The following is a 15,174-nucleotide window of genomic DNA, read 5'->3' on the forward strand; positions in this document are numbered from 1 at the left end:
TCTTTGAAATATTCATAGAATTGAGCTCATGAAGCCATCTGGGCTTGGCATTTGGTTACAGGGGCTTGTTATACAATGCTTTCACAACTGTTTCACTTTAGCCTATGGCCACTGGTTTATTTAAGGTTGTTTTATCTATCTTGAGTCAATTCATAATAATTCATATTTTCAATTTCTACCAGGCTTTCCAATTTATTTGTATAGTTGAACTCTTCCTCTATGATTTTCTAATACAGTCTTCTCATTTTTGGCTAGTTCCTTGTTTTTCTAATTTGTAGTATGCTTACACTTTTCTTTTCCCCCTGATGTTTTTTTTTCCCCTGATTTGTGTGAGTTAGAGCTTTATGTATCTAACCAATTTATTCAAAAAGACAATTCTTGGATAGACATATAGACATGGCAAATATAGCAAATTTTTATTTCTTAAGCCATTAAATTCTGTGTTTGTCTCTTCCTTATTTTTCAGTTTTATTTGGTAGCATCATATGATGGTTAAAAGCATAGACTTTGAAGTCAGACATCCTGGAGTCTAATATTGATTTTTCCACTAGTAATCGTGTTGCTTCTTCAGAAGTAAAAATATAAATAAATATTCTTCTGCTAACCAGATTAATTCTTCCTTTGATGCATATTCCTGTAACAGCTTTTTGTTTTCATCTTTCTTCCCTTCATTTTCAATTTATTTTTTCATTTATTTTAATTGTGGTTCCATTTATTTAAAAATGCCCTCTTGGAATTTTTCTATTGAAGGCTGCTTCATAAGGATGCCATTTGTTACAATGGTTTTCCAGCTTTCTTGAGGTAGAGTGGACAGATAAAAAATATACATATGTAATGTGTACAATTTGATGTTTTGATATGTATATACTTTGTGAAATAATCACAATAATTAGGCTAATTAACATAACCATCACCTTGCATAAATACCATTTTCTTTTGTTTTCCTTTCTTTTGAGTATGTGTGGGGAGAACATAAAATCTATATTCTCAATTAATTTCAAGTTCACAATATGGTATTGTTAACTCTAGTGACTCACATTGCTGTACATTGGGTATCTAGAACTTACTGTCTTGCATAACTGAAACTTTGTATCCCTGACCAATGCTATTTTGAGTGTCTGGAATGTGAGGTGGAAAAATGCAGCAATTTCCCTTTGTCTCTGCTTTCCTTCAGCATTAAGTAATTAATTACTCCTTCTGGTGAAGAAAATCACAGACTCTTACCTCAAAATAAAATTCCATAGCTCATAGGCCTCTATTTGGGTAACTTAATATTTATTTATTTTTACTCCTCTGCCTCTATTTAGCTGCTGAGCTGTTTTGAAGTTTTCCATTCTACCTTGTATGTGGGCTGTTCTGCAAGAGTTTCAGAGAAATTGACAATCTGTTTAAAATTTACATGTTAACATTATTTCTTGAAATTATTCACTTTCATTGTACCTGCACATTTTATCCCTGTTTTTCCTGGTATTATTGTAGATTATAGCATGCTTGGTTATAGATATAGCTGTTAAGAGAGAGGGACAAAACCTCCTAACTTATTTGCTTTAAAAAAATGTACTATTTTCAAATGTTCTCCTCATTTATGACTTTTTTTTTTTTCATTCTGATCCTGTTGCATAACTTTTCTCCTCATTCTCTCAATTCTCCTTCTTTTCTAAGTTTGGGACTTAGCTAGTATTTGGCCCAAAAATGATAAATCGCTTTTTACCACCTCTTAATATGAGTTCCTGTGTTATTTTCTTTAAACTAAGTGGTTTCTTAGTTCCCTGGAGATGTGTATAATGGTCAGTCTATCAACCTGCCGTTTTCCAATCTATATGACCAGAGCACCTAAATCCCTATCTAGTGGCAGATTTTCACCTCTGGCAGGACTGAATTCTCTTCATAGACAGGATTAACATTTGCTGCAATAACCACCTGGCACTCCTCGTAGGTATACCATTTTCTATTTCCCCAGGCTACAAAGCACCGTTAATCTAGTTCACCACCATGCCGTTGACCTTAGACCATGAACTTTAATTCTAGATGTTGAATTATTCTCCTTCCCCTTACATGCTTTAACTTGACACATTAGGTCTATTTTCTCAGGTGCAATCCATCCAGAAATAAAGGTCCTTGCATTCGTTATTTATTGCTGCATAACAAATGGCTCTAAGACTTAATGACTCAAAATGAAAACCATTGACTTTCTTACAGTTTCTATGGGCCAGAATTTGGGAGCAGCTTAGCTTGGGTGTGTTTTGCTTAGATCTCTCATAAAATTGCCATCAGAATCTTGGTAGGGGCTCTATTGATTTGAAAGCTTGACTGAAGCTGGAGGATTTGCTCCCAACATGGTGCACATACATAGCTGTTGGCAAGATAACTCAGATTCTCATCATACAGAACTTCCCATTGGCTGCTTCAGCATTCTCACAACATGGTAACTAGTTTTCTTGTGGAAAAGGAAGAAAGGGGGCAAAGCTGATAGACAATTTGATCAGGCTCAGTTAGAAGGGGCTACTGGGGTTAAATGGGGCAAGATGACCCTACACACATGGCTGGAGGTTGGTGCTGCCTAGTAATTGGGCATCTCTCTATGTGATCATTCATGATCTAATAGTCTACCCCAAGGTTCTTTGCAGGCAAAGAGAATATTGCAAAAGGATGAAGGCAGAAACCATACGGAAGCTCTGAGACTCATCACTGTACTTCTACCACATTCTATTGACCAAAATATACAGAGGCAGCCCAGATTCAAGAAGAGGGAAACAGACTCCACTTCTTAATGACCATGATTCATGATTCTTCAGTCAGCCTCATTCCTCGTTACTGATGTTACGAATAGGAATAGCCATACTATTTCCAGGCATGTTTACTCACTGGAATCACCTAGACAGATTTCCAAACACCGATGCCAGAGAATAAGATTGACCCAGGCTGGTGGATTTTTTAAAAGCTCTCTAGGTGGTTCTAATGGACAATGAAGGTAAAGAACTGCCTTAAAGGAGGACCAGCTCATTTTGAATATTTTGGCCTCTCACAAATGAGAACCAAAAGAAAAATAAATAATTTTTTGGTTTTATTTTTCCTCATAGTTAACTGGCAGTGAATGTATCCAGGGGAAAATTAACCAGCAAGACTGGTAAGAGAGGAAAGCTTACTATTTTTCTCCACTGCATGATTTTTCATCATTTCTACTCAATAGAACAGTGAGGAAGCATCATCACTCAATGATTCTGCCTTTGAGGCTTTTTTCATGTATTTGTGCTTCTTGTAGAAATCTGACCACCATGTGACTTCTCTAAAACACTACTCTTTAAACTGCAAAATAATTTATATGATAGAAAGAGATCCTAGCATGAACCAGTCTCCTATTGGGTCTTCTCTATTTCTTATCTAACACAAGAATTATTGTTATCACTTTCTTTGGTTATTGAAGAAAATTCTTTGTGGATGAATTCAGCTATATCATTGGCTGGCTGTAACAATGGAGCAAAATTTCCTTCTATTCACCTGGAATTCAACCATTGGCTTGGCTCAACCTATTGTGTTACAAAAATCATCTGAAATTTAGGCATCTGGTCTGGGCCATTGGCTTTGGCCTTATCCCAATCTCTAAATTTCCATTGCTGCTCATACTTTGAGTTTCTGAAGATTTTCTTAATGAAAGCTACTCTGGACAGATTTCTTTACCCTGTTTTCTCTCCATTCTCCTCTGACAAATGCTAATGTTGTTCACATTTATTTCCATTCTTAAGTATACACATCTGGATCTTACCAGGTTTCCTCCTGAGTCATAATGCCCTAACAGTCATATCCACCAGGTATGTATTTTTCTACTTCACCCCCTAACATTGCTAGAAGAGCTGGAAGCCACACATGAGAAGAAAGAAGATAAAGCATACTTTAGAATGCAACTTATACATGCATTCTCATTTTTTTATGACTACACCTTTTAAGTCTTGGAATTTAATCTCCAAAAAGACTCTACATGTCCTTTTTATCAGCCAATGAAAATCATATAATCTGCTGTGTTTCCATTGTTCCCCTGGGGACCTAGAAGTTTATATCTAACTTAATACCCAAACACAATTAACATAACCAAGGAGATGAGACCTGAATTCCAGGAAGGAAATTTTCCACGTAAGATCCTTTCTGAGGCCTCAGTTTGGAGTCTGGTTATGAATGCCACGAGCTCTATGAAATGGCAGAAACTTAAGGAAATTTTTGGACCTCCTGGATAATGGGAACCCTCTTTTAGCACCTTTTAATTCTTTGTCAGCACGCCCTACTCACAACATCTAGAAGTGTCACAAATTCTATCCCAAGGACTGTGAAACACTTTATGAAAATCTAATCCAAAGCATCCCTTCTTGGGAAAGTATGGGTCAGAGGAGAGAAGAAGCAGTAATAAGGAAGCAACAACACATTTGAACACCCATTATGTGAGAGGTGTTACATTTACTCTGTCTCATTTTCCAAATGCTTTTCATCCAATAAAGACATCCTGATGAAATTGAGGCTCACAGAGGTTGTTAACTTACTGGCCAAAACCCATAACTAGGAAGAGGCAAAACAAAAAGGAGTTTGAACCCAGCTTGCCTGAAGGAAGACCCATGTTCTTTCCACTCTACCAAATCATCTGGTCATATCGTTCTCATCTACAAACACGTAATTTATTATATGTTTGATTCATTAGTCCATTGACTATGCACTATTTTGTGATTCCTCTTGTATTTTTTTTAACTTTTCAGAAAAGTATGCCTGTTATTCTCTAGTAGCTTGCACAGTGTGGAAGATGAAACAAGTATTATACTTTTCTTTATCTTTCACAGCATATACATACTTTAGGCAAACAGTGGGTTCACTATTCATAGTCATAAAATGAATAAACTTTTAAAAATGCTATTGAGTATGAGACTTCCTGTCCAAAATTGCTAGACTTCCATGGCTGGTTCTGCTCAGAAAGTATAAAATTTGCATTCAATCCTGAACTATCTCCGAGTCATTCTGCCAACTGTAGTCTAGTTCCACTAGCTTTAAGGAGAATTTCTTTCCAATAAGACCTAAACATCAGAATGTAGTAGAATTATTCATCTGTGCTATTTTCTTCACCAATGTATTCTAAGGGTATGGATTATAATAAGCATTTGAAATAAATCATACTCATGGAGGCTTTCCTGGAGCATATTTCAAAATCTACTTTGCAGCTAGCTGCCTTCCACCAGAGCCTGGCTTACTGGATGGAGTTGGGTTCTGTGCCTCTGAACGTAACTCTCAAGTTATGCCATCTACCCAATCTCATGGTGTGCTGCCTTTCTAAATATCAGAGAAGCTTTAGGGTTCTGTAAGAGCCCAAAGTGGGAATGAATAGTGCTCCAGAGAGAATGACAGAGGAAGCAGAAACTCTCATTTTATGGCATAGGACTGTGTATAGCAGTTGATAGGATGCAGCCTTACAGTAAGAACATTGCCCATTCTGGACATGGTGCTCAAAATGAGGAGAGCAAGATCAAACAGCTCCTTATGACTTAGTGTCACTGGCTTGGCATATTTTGTTTTCACGAAATAGCATCTATACCTTGATGAATGTTCCTTTCAGTGTCTTTGCATTTTCCCAGCCACCCAGTTTTATTACTGAGGAGTGAGAGGGGATCTTTTTTTCTGGCAAATCTTAAGCTGAATTACCACAAGACAACAGCCCTTCATCAGTATTTGAAGAAATAAAACAACCTCTCCCTGCAGTTGGCCTGTGCTATTCTCTGGCAATGCAGGAAATTTATGGTGGCTCAAGTGCAAGAGAGTTCCAAGGTCACTTTCTTTTCAGCATGAAGGGAATAGCGAATCCACACAGCATCCCTGTGCTGATTAAACAGTCTGAGGTGAACTAAGCACTGGGGTGAGAAATTGAGTTTTGTGTATATAAGGACATCTCTATGAAAAAAGAAGGAACATCTGCAAGAAGAATGTAGGTGTAAACTGGTCTTATTTAATTTCTTGGTTTGCTGTCAGGCCCTCATGAGGGTGTTATTGTCATCTAACTGAACAGCACCTCAAAAACTTAAGTTCTTTTTTTCTTCTAACAGAGAAATATGGCTGTCTCTGCTTTGCTTGAGATGCCACATGAATGCTAAAATAGGGATATTTCTGCAATAGACACTTTTATAATTTAGCCCTATTCTTAAACTTGCCTGATTAAATCATATCGATTTGGTCCTCTCTGCATATGGGACACACACTCCAGGACATTGCTTAGGTCCTGCTTTTATGGAATTTACAACCTAGATTGACTATATTAGTTTCCTAGGGCTGCCATAACAAATTAGCACAAATCTGATGGCTAAAAATCACAGAAATGTATCTCACAGTTCTGAAGGCCAGAAGTTCAAAATCAAGTTGTCTGCAAAGGCTCTAAGGGAGATTCCATTACTTGCCTCTTTCAGCTTCTGGAAACTGTGACATTCCTGTGCTCATGGCCACATCACTCCAGCCTCTGCTTCTGTTGCCTCTATAGCCTCTTCCTCTTCTCCTTGTGTCTCATAAGGATATTTTTCATTGGGTTTAGGGCCCAAGATTATTTTATCTTGAGATACTGAGCTTAATTTCTCTGCAAAGACTTTTTTTAAAGATATGATCACAGTCACAGTTCTGTGGGTTAGGACCTGGATATATCTTCTGGAGAAATAATTCAACCACCACAATGGCACAGTGACTAATGCCAACAAGATCAAGTGAAATGTGACTGCAGGTGTTCCCCTGATTAACAACTTTTTTACTAATTGCTTTGGGTGAAAATGGAAGAGCATATCAAAATTGGAATGACCCTCAGTAATGGAGGCCACACAAAAGGTGCAAAGTGCAGGTAATTAACTGGCTTGAGGACACACCCGCAGAACATTTTATAGGCAGGAAATGTGTAAAATGAGAAAAGTAAGGAAAACCATAGGAATTTACTTCCCCTCAGTTGACCATGGGAGGGGAAGAGCCCACCACAGTGGAGAAATATTAGCAGAGTAGGTAAATAAAAGAGTAACTTTGGGGATCCCTGGGTGGCGCAGCGGTTTGGCGCCTGCCTTTGGCCCAGGGCGCGATCCTGGAGACCCGGGATCGAATCCCACATCAGGCTCCCGGTGCATGGAGCCTGCTTCTCCCTCTCCCTCTGCCTATGTCTCTGCCTCTCTCTCTCTGTCTCTCTGTGACTATCATAAATAAATAAAAATTAAAAAAAAAATTTAAAAGAGTAACTTTTTCAGGATTGGATCATCCTATTTATAAATGCACCAGAAATGACTTTTTCCTCACCCTGGAGTTGAAAGGCTTTGATGATTACAAACAAGCAACCCTCTTCCAATTGTCACATTTTCTGAAGGAAAGTTTTTTTTTTCATCATTTTTAAGCTAGCTAAAACATACTTGTAAAATGTGGTGAGCCTGTATGCATGGGGTCTCTCAGCCGCTATGGTTACTCCCACCCTCCACCCCACTCTCCCTGTAATTGGGTACCATTCCTGTAGTATCTATTCAGCTGCCAGGTGAGGGGAAAGATGTGGAAAGACAGGATGAGACACCAAGAAAGTGATGGAAACTCTTTTCCTTAGGGAATCAGACCATGCCTTGCATATATCCTCTCTGACGTTTCTCCCAGGTCTTTGCTGATGGAATATAAAGTTATATTCTGCAATACACTGCCCACTGAACACTTGGATTTAACTTGAGACACTCTCCGGGGAGCTGCTTTTAAAGTTTGGGCTTTTCATAGCATTTGGACCTATCTAATATTTTCTTGTTTGGATTTATTGGATTATATGTTTATCATTTGTTTGATTGCATGAGAAGGGAACCTCATCTGTATTGTTCACTACTGAGTTTCCCCAGCACCTAGGACAGAGTCTGACACTCATATATACATTTGTTAAGTGAATGATAGTTCCAAGTGTCTAGGGCGGCAATCTATGGGGCTGTTTACTGACACTCTACTGATGCCATTGCTTAAAAGCCAAAGTAAGAGGAATAAATTAAATTGAAATGAATTTATAAATGTTACTTTAAAAATAGTTTGAATATGTATTCTTTTTGGAATTATCTTACCCTATAAATTTCCTCTACACAAAAGAGAGGAAGACATGTAGAAAAATGTCTTCCCTCCACAACGTTGGCCACAGATCTTTCTTTCCATTGTTACTATGACTTTTGAAGACCAATACCAAATAATTAGGGTGCTGTGCAAACCTACCAGTTGTTAAAAAAAAAAAAAAAGACATCAGAGAGAACTCAGATGTGAAGTTGTTGTGGCAGTTCTATCTTTCCCCACTGGGTAGTGACAGTGCCAGGGATGTATGAGAGGGCGGAACACCAGCTGGAGGCATGAATCAGAAATGAGTGGGTGATAGCCTGTTTTTGAAGGGTGTCTCATAATGCAAGTCTTCTCTCATAATGGGAAAAAATAGACTTGTCAAGAAGGGATTTGGTTTTGTTAAAATAAACATCAGCTCCCCCCATTCAATTATCAAATTGGCAGGATCCCATATCCCATGACACATTCCATATTAAAATACTTTTAGGTATCTCAAAAAGATTTAATGGGATGGCAAAAGCCCAAGTGTCTCTGTATAGCCAGGTCTCCCTGGTGCAGCAGATAACTCATTTGCCAATTCAGGGATTATGCCAAATACCATTCAATATTAAAGTGTTAGACCAGGGCAAAGATATACAGATGTCGATCTCTACAGCTGACATTCCACCAAATCTTGGTTACAGCCAGCTGGTGTTTATGCAACTGTTACCCAAAATCTTTTCTAGCTCATCTCAAAGTATCTGGACAAGAGGGAAGCTCTGTCCTTCCGGTACCTACAGTAGCATCTATGACCAGTGGGCTATTGTGTTGCAATAGGGCAGTGGTCTGGAAGGTGGGATAGAGGAATGGAAAGAGGTACAGCAGAGTCTTGAAGACAGATGGAGTTGTCAAGGCCTTAAGGGAATTCTTGCTAAGGATGGTGAGACAGTGGCTAGCTGGACCCAATAGAGGTGCTGAAGGGCCACAGAGTGACCCTGGTATGTGTGAGAACCCAGGGGAGGAAGAAGCTCTGGATAAAAGTACAGATAATAAACTTTGTGAAACATTGAAGCCCAAGAAGGAGACTTGAACCCAAGAGGGGAGGATGATTTACTGAACCAGTCCACAGGCTGTAAGCAGGTTAGGGTGGAGTCATGTCATTGGAGGATATTGATCAGAAGTCAGCACTTCATTTCAGGGCCAAGACCCATTCTATGAACCCAATACTTGGTTCCATAGAAAGGGGGATAATACTCTGCCATAATTTAAGTGGGGAAACACTAGTTCACAAAATGTGGCTGTTTATATTAATATGACCTCCTATGTATCCATGTTAGGTGATCTTTAGATTACTTACTAAATCCATTTAACATTTTAAAATACTTCCCCCCAGATATGCACAGATAATATATGTTAATATCTTCAATGGAAACTGACCTGGATACAAATGTACAAACAAAAGAAAACTTGACCTAAAGACTTTAAGATGATGATGTTATTTAAAAAACATGACGTACAAGATGAAAAATAGTGAAAAGAAAAATAAATTAAGCTTTTCTTAAACCTAATGAAGTTTTGCTTTTCCAATCATTGTTTTTAAATTTGCTTACTTCAAGAAGATTTTTTAATTAACTTAATTTCAACTCAAATACTGTGTTATTAAAAATAAGCTTCATACCTTTCAAGTCCTAAATAAAATTTTATCAGTATATTTTAGGTTGAAATCATTCATCAATTTAGCTGCAAAAGAATACTAACATTAATCATTGAAAGATTTACTTCTGGAAAAAATTAAACCCTTGTTGCTCTGAATTTCTTATCGCTGGACATTTTTAGAATGTATGTAATGATACACATACTCAAAAATAAAGAATCATACATTCCAATATAATAAGTCTTTGCTGTTTTGAAAGGCAAATTAGTTAAAAAAAATTAGATCATGTTATAATCACAATTCTGCAACTTTATTTACTAAAACCAGTGACTTATATGCTTTAAATAGGTGAGTTTTATGGTATATAAATTACATCTCAATAAAGCTGTTTTTTAAAAGAGAAAATAGAAATCCCAATTTAAAACTTGATAATTTTATTAAAGAACTATAAAACATACAGTAATTATTAAAACTTCAGTTGTTTTGAATTACTGGCCATTCAACACTTTAAAGAAACTAATATGAACTTAATGAAGTTTATGTAGCATCAGAAGGACACTTAGAGAGGGGATCAACTTTATACTTCTTTGTTAATTTTAATGTGACCTCTAGTGTTTGAGTTACTAGCTCTATGATGTTGAATTATTATAAAATTTTAGATTTAAAAGATAATATTTAGCTAAATATTATCCCATTTAAAGTCCTGTGCTTACATGTTGAGAATTTTAGGTCTTTGGTATTTTTCCATTATTCCAATTATTCTATTGCTTCTATAGTGATTTTGTAGATCTAAGTTATTTTAATATTCCTTCTTTTGTGGCTTTTTATTAAGAGTAGAGAAATGGAAGCCTCAAAAATATGAATGCATGTGTATGAACATACCTATTACAATGGGTTGGGGGTAACATTGCCAAAGTGCTAGGGAGGGACTATAGCAACTAAAATTTTTATCCATCGATAGTCAGAATCAAAATAGTAGACCCACTTTAGGAAACAGTTTGGCAGTCTTATAATATTAACTATACATATTCCATGTGACCCAGCAGTCAAAGTGAAATGAATATCTAAGTTTACATGCACACTCACAAAATGTATGCGAATGTTTATAGGAACTTTATCTATAATTGTCCCAAACTGAAAACACCTGGAATGTTCCTGCATTGGGGAATGATTAAAAACAATGTGGAACATCCATTCAGGGGAATAGTGCCCCTAACAAAAAAGGAGCCAGCCATTGATATACCCCAAATTAAGGATAAATCTAAAGTCCATTATGCTACATGAAGAAGCCAACTCAACAAGACTTTAACTCCATTAACATCACATCTTATAAAAGACAAAGATACATTTTTTTAAAAAAAGCAAAAGCTATAGAAATAGGGAAAAAAAACGGTCAGTGTTTCCTAGGGGCAGCAGATAGAGGCAAGAATTAGTCATAAAAAGCATGAGGAACGTTTGAGGGATGTTGGGACTGTTCTGTATCTTGATTATGGTCATCATTATACAAATCTAGCATTTGTCAAAACGCAGAACTCTACAATGAAAAATAGTGGTGTTTAATGTATGTAAAGTATACCTAGATTTTTTTTAAAAATGATAAAAGAAACCCATACCTGGGGGCATCACAATGCCAGATTTCAGGTGGTACTACAAAGCTGTGGTCATCAAGACAGTGTGGTACTGGCACAAAAACAGACACATAGATCAATGGAACAGACTATAGAATCCAGAAGTGGGCCCTCAACTTTATGGTCAACTGATATTCGATAAAGGAAGAAAGACTATCCACTGGAAGAAAGACAGTCTCTTCAATAAATGGTGCTGGGAAAATTGGACATCCACATGCAGAAGAATGAAACTAGACCACTCTCTTTCACCATACACAAAGATAAACTCAAAATGGATGAAAGATCTAAATGTGAGACAAGATTCCATCAAAATCCTAGAGGATAACACAGGCAACACCCTTTCTGAACTCGGCCACAGTAACTTCTTGCAAGATACATCCATGAAGGCAAAAGAAACAAAAGCAAAAATGAACTATTGGGACTTCATCAAGATAAGAAGCTTTTGCACAGCAAAGGATACAGTCAACAAAACTCAAAGACAACCTACAGAATGGGAGAAGATATTTGCAAATGACATATCAGATAAAGCGCTAGTTTCCAAGATCTATAAAGAACTTATTAAACTCAACAGCAAAGAAACAAACAATCCAATCATGAAATGGGCAAAAGACATGAACAGAAATCTCACAGAGGAAGACATAGACATGGCCAACATGCACATGAGAAAATGCTCTGCATCACTTGCCATCAGGGAAATACAAATCAAAACCACAATGAGATACCACCTCACACCAGTGAGAATGGGGAAAATTAACAAGGCAGGAAACCACAAATGTTGGAGAGGATGCGGAGAAAAGGGAACCCTCTTGCACTGTTGGTGGGAATGTGAACTGGTGCAGCCACTCTGGAAACTGTGTGAAGGGTCCTCAAAGAGTTAAAAATAGACCTGCCCTACGACCCAGCAATTGCACTTTTGGGGATTTACCCCAAAGATTCAGATGCAATGAAACGCCGGAACACCTGCACCCCGGTGTTTCTAGCAGCAATGTCCACAATAGCCAAACTGTGGAAGGAGCCTTGGTGTCCATCGAAAGATGAATGGATAAAGATGTGGTCTATGTATACAATGGAATATTACTCAGCCATTAGAAATGACAAATACCGACCATTTGCTTCAACGTGGATGGAACTGGAGGGTATTATGCTGAGTGAAATGAGTCAATTGGAGAAGGACAAACATTATATGGTCTCATTCATTTGGGGAATATAAATAATAGTGAAAGGGAATATAAGGGAAGGGAGAAGAAATGTGTGGGAAATATCAGAAAGGGAGACAGAACATGAAGACTCCTAACTCTGGGAAACGAACTAGGGGTGGTGGAAGGGGAGGAGGGCGGGGGGTGGGGTGAATGGGTGACGGGCACTGAAGGGGGCACTTGACGGGATGAGCACTGGGTGTTATTCTGTATGTTGGCAAATTGAACACCAATAAAAAATAAATTTATTATTTAAAAAAAAGAAAACAAAAAGTATCAATGAAATACTGGTTTTCTTTAAAAAAATCTTAAAAGTCAAGAAAGAATTCAAACAAAATCAAATAACAACAAATCAGGAATCACATCTTTTACAAAATATTTCATGGAACGCTTTCACACTTCAAACTCTGAGGACCTCATGGACAATGTCAAGGAGATGCTGATGGCACAGGTGCCCAGTGGAAGTCCTGGAGCCATTTTCCATGTGGTTCTGAGAGAGAGAATTTAGTGCTTAATATTAGTGTAGCATATACCTATTCATTTCCCCCCTGTGAATCTAGAGTGGTGTTTTAGAAGGACCATCTTTTAGCAAATTGAAAAAATTACCACTCAAATAATTTTCTGTGTTTGGGGTTGACATTAAGAATCCTATCTAAGGGAATCCCTTCTTATAGATTCCCCATTCCTGATAAAAGGCCCTAAAGGTAAATAACTTCCACTTTGCCCTGGTGAACATGTTTGAAATTCTTCTTATTTCTGAGATTGGGTCATGAACTTTCAGGAGAGAGGAAGGGAATCCATGACAGAGATAGGTGCTGGTACCTGACATTGCCTGTCACTGGTACCACGCTGGTCACACCAATACAATATATTTTTTCCTAATTAAAAAAGAAAGAAAGGTGGAAAGTAAGAGGAGAAGGAGGCAAAAGAATATTATTAAAATAACTTTTTAAAAAGATTTTATTTATTTATGAGAGACAGAGAGAGAGAGAGAGGCAGAGACACAGGCAAAGAGAGAAGCAGGCTCCATGCAGGGAGCCTGATACGGGACTTAATCCCGGGACTCCAGGATCATACCCTGGGCCAAAGGCAGACACTAAACCGCTGAGCCACCCAGGGATCCTCTTAAAAAAACTTTAGAAATGATAGCAATATTTTGATTTAAGAGAGGTTAAGAGAATTTCAAGCTTCATTTGTGTGTATGTACTTTTGCATGTATGTATCCCCCTATCAACTTGTGTGGCTATGATCTCTCTCTCTCTCTCTCTCTCTCTCTCTCATTATATCTATATCTAGCTAGCTAGCTAGAGAGGGAGAAATTCACTGTTTTGGAACATTTATCTTAGACATCAATATGTAGGTACATTGAAGCTTGGGGATTGCATTTTCTTGTATAACTTAGTGAGCATCTATTTGCTCTGGGTCTTGGCACTTTAGTAAATCTTTTGTATTCATTCACTATTTAAATCTTTAAAACAGTTATTCTCAAAGCATACTACCAGAACTCATGGAGTCCACCTTTCAGGGAATCCATAAGGTCCATACTTTTCCAATTACAAATCTGTTTGAGGCTGGGTTTTCTTTAAATATTTCAACCAAAATAATGTATCACAGCAGATGGAATGCATAAACAGATAGGAGAATCTGGCTATTTTATATGAAGCCAGAGATTAAAGAGATTTACAAAGTTATAAAACAATGCCAGTCCTCTAAGGTTTCTTTTACCTGTAGTTACTGTTCTTAAGAAACACATGTTATTTATGTTAATATGTAATACAATAATTTTAAAATAAATTAGTAAGCATTTGGATGTCTTGGTTTTAATTTCCAATGTGATTAATATTGATAGCACCTATCTGACACAAAGCAAAAGCTCCTATGGTGTCCTAATAAATTCCTAAGTGTGAAATAGGCCCTGAGACCAAGAAAAAAAAAAGAAAGAAAAGACTTACTGATTTACAAAAATCCTATGATCATCCCCATTTTCAGATGTCTAATGTCTCACAAAAGTGGCAGAGCTACCTGACCACCCAAGCCTGGCTCTCTTCCCTAGGGCATAATATGTCTTCATTTTGGGGGCATTTGCAAATGATGCTTCTCTCTAAAGGGCATATATGTTGTTTAGGTTCTCTCCCCCTGAAACCTGCTTATTCAAGTGGGACAGGATAATGATAGGATATTGATAGACAATACTCCCACCTCATACACTCCCACCACTACTCAATATTTTCTGGAGGACATCAGGGATGTGGCTTCACTAACGTGCTAGAGAAAGGCTCACAGAAAGGAGCAGGATATATTGTCATAGAAGCTGTGGACAGGTGAGTTCCTGCCCCACACCAACCCCCCCCCCCAAAAAAAAACCCTTTGCTTTCCTGGTTCCCAGAAAATCCACTGCCTGCCTGGATCCATGTGGACAGTTGTGTATAATTTTGGAAGGAGTACAACTTTGGAGCCAATCAGCTTGCCTTTGATGCTATTCCTCTGCCACTTAACAAGCTCTTCTATTTGGGGCAAACTATCTATCTCTGTTGGCCTTAGTCTCCTCCTCTCTAAAATGGGAAGGTGTGAGAGAATTTAATAAGCTAACACAATTAAAAGTCTTGCAGTAGAATAGGCAAGGAGAGTAGGTAGGCATCCTCACTTCTTCTTCCCCTTG

The sequence above is a fragment of the Canis aureus genome, chromosome 26 (assembly GCF_053574225.1).
Source record: "Canis aureus isolate CA01 chromosome 26, VMU_Caureus_v.1.0, whole genome shotgun sequence".
Lineage (NCBI taxonomy): Eukaryota > Metazoa > Chordata > Mammalia > Carnivora > Canidae > Canis > Canis aureus.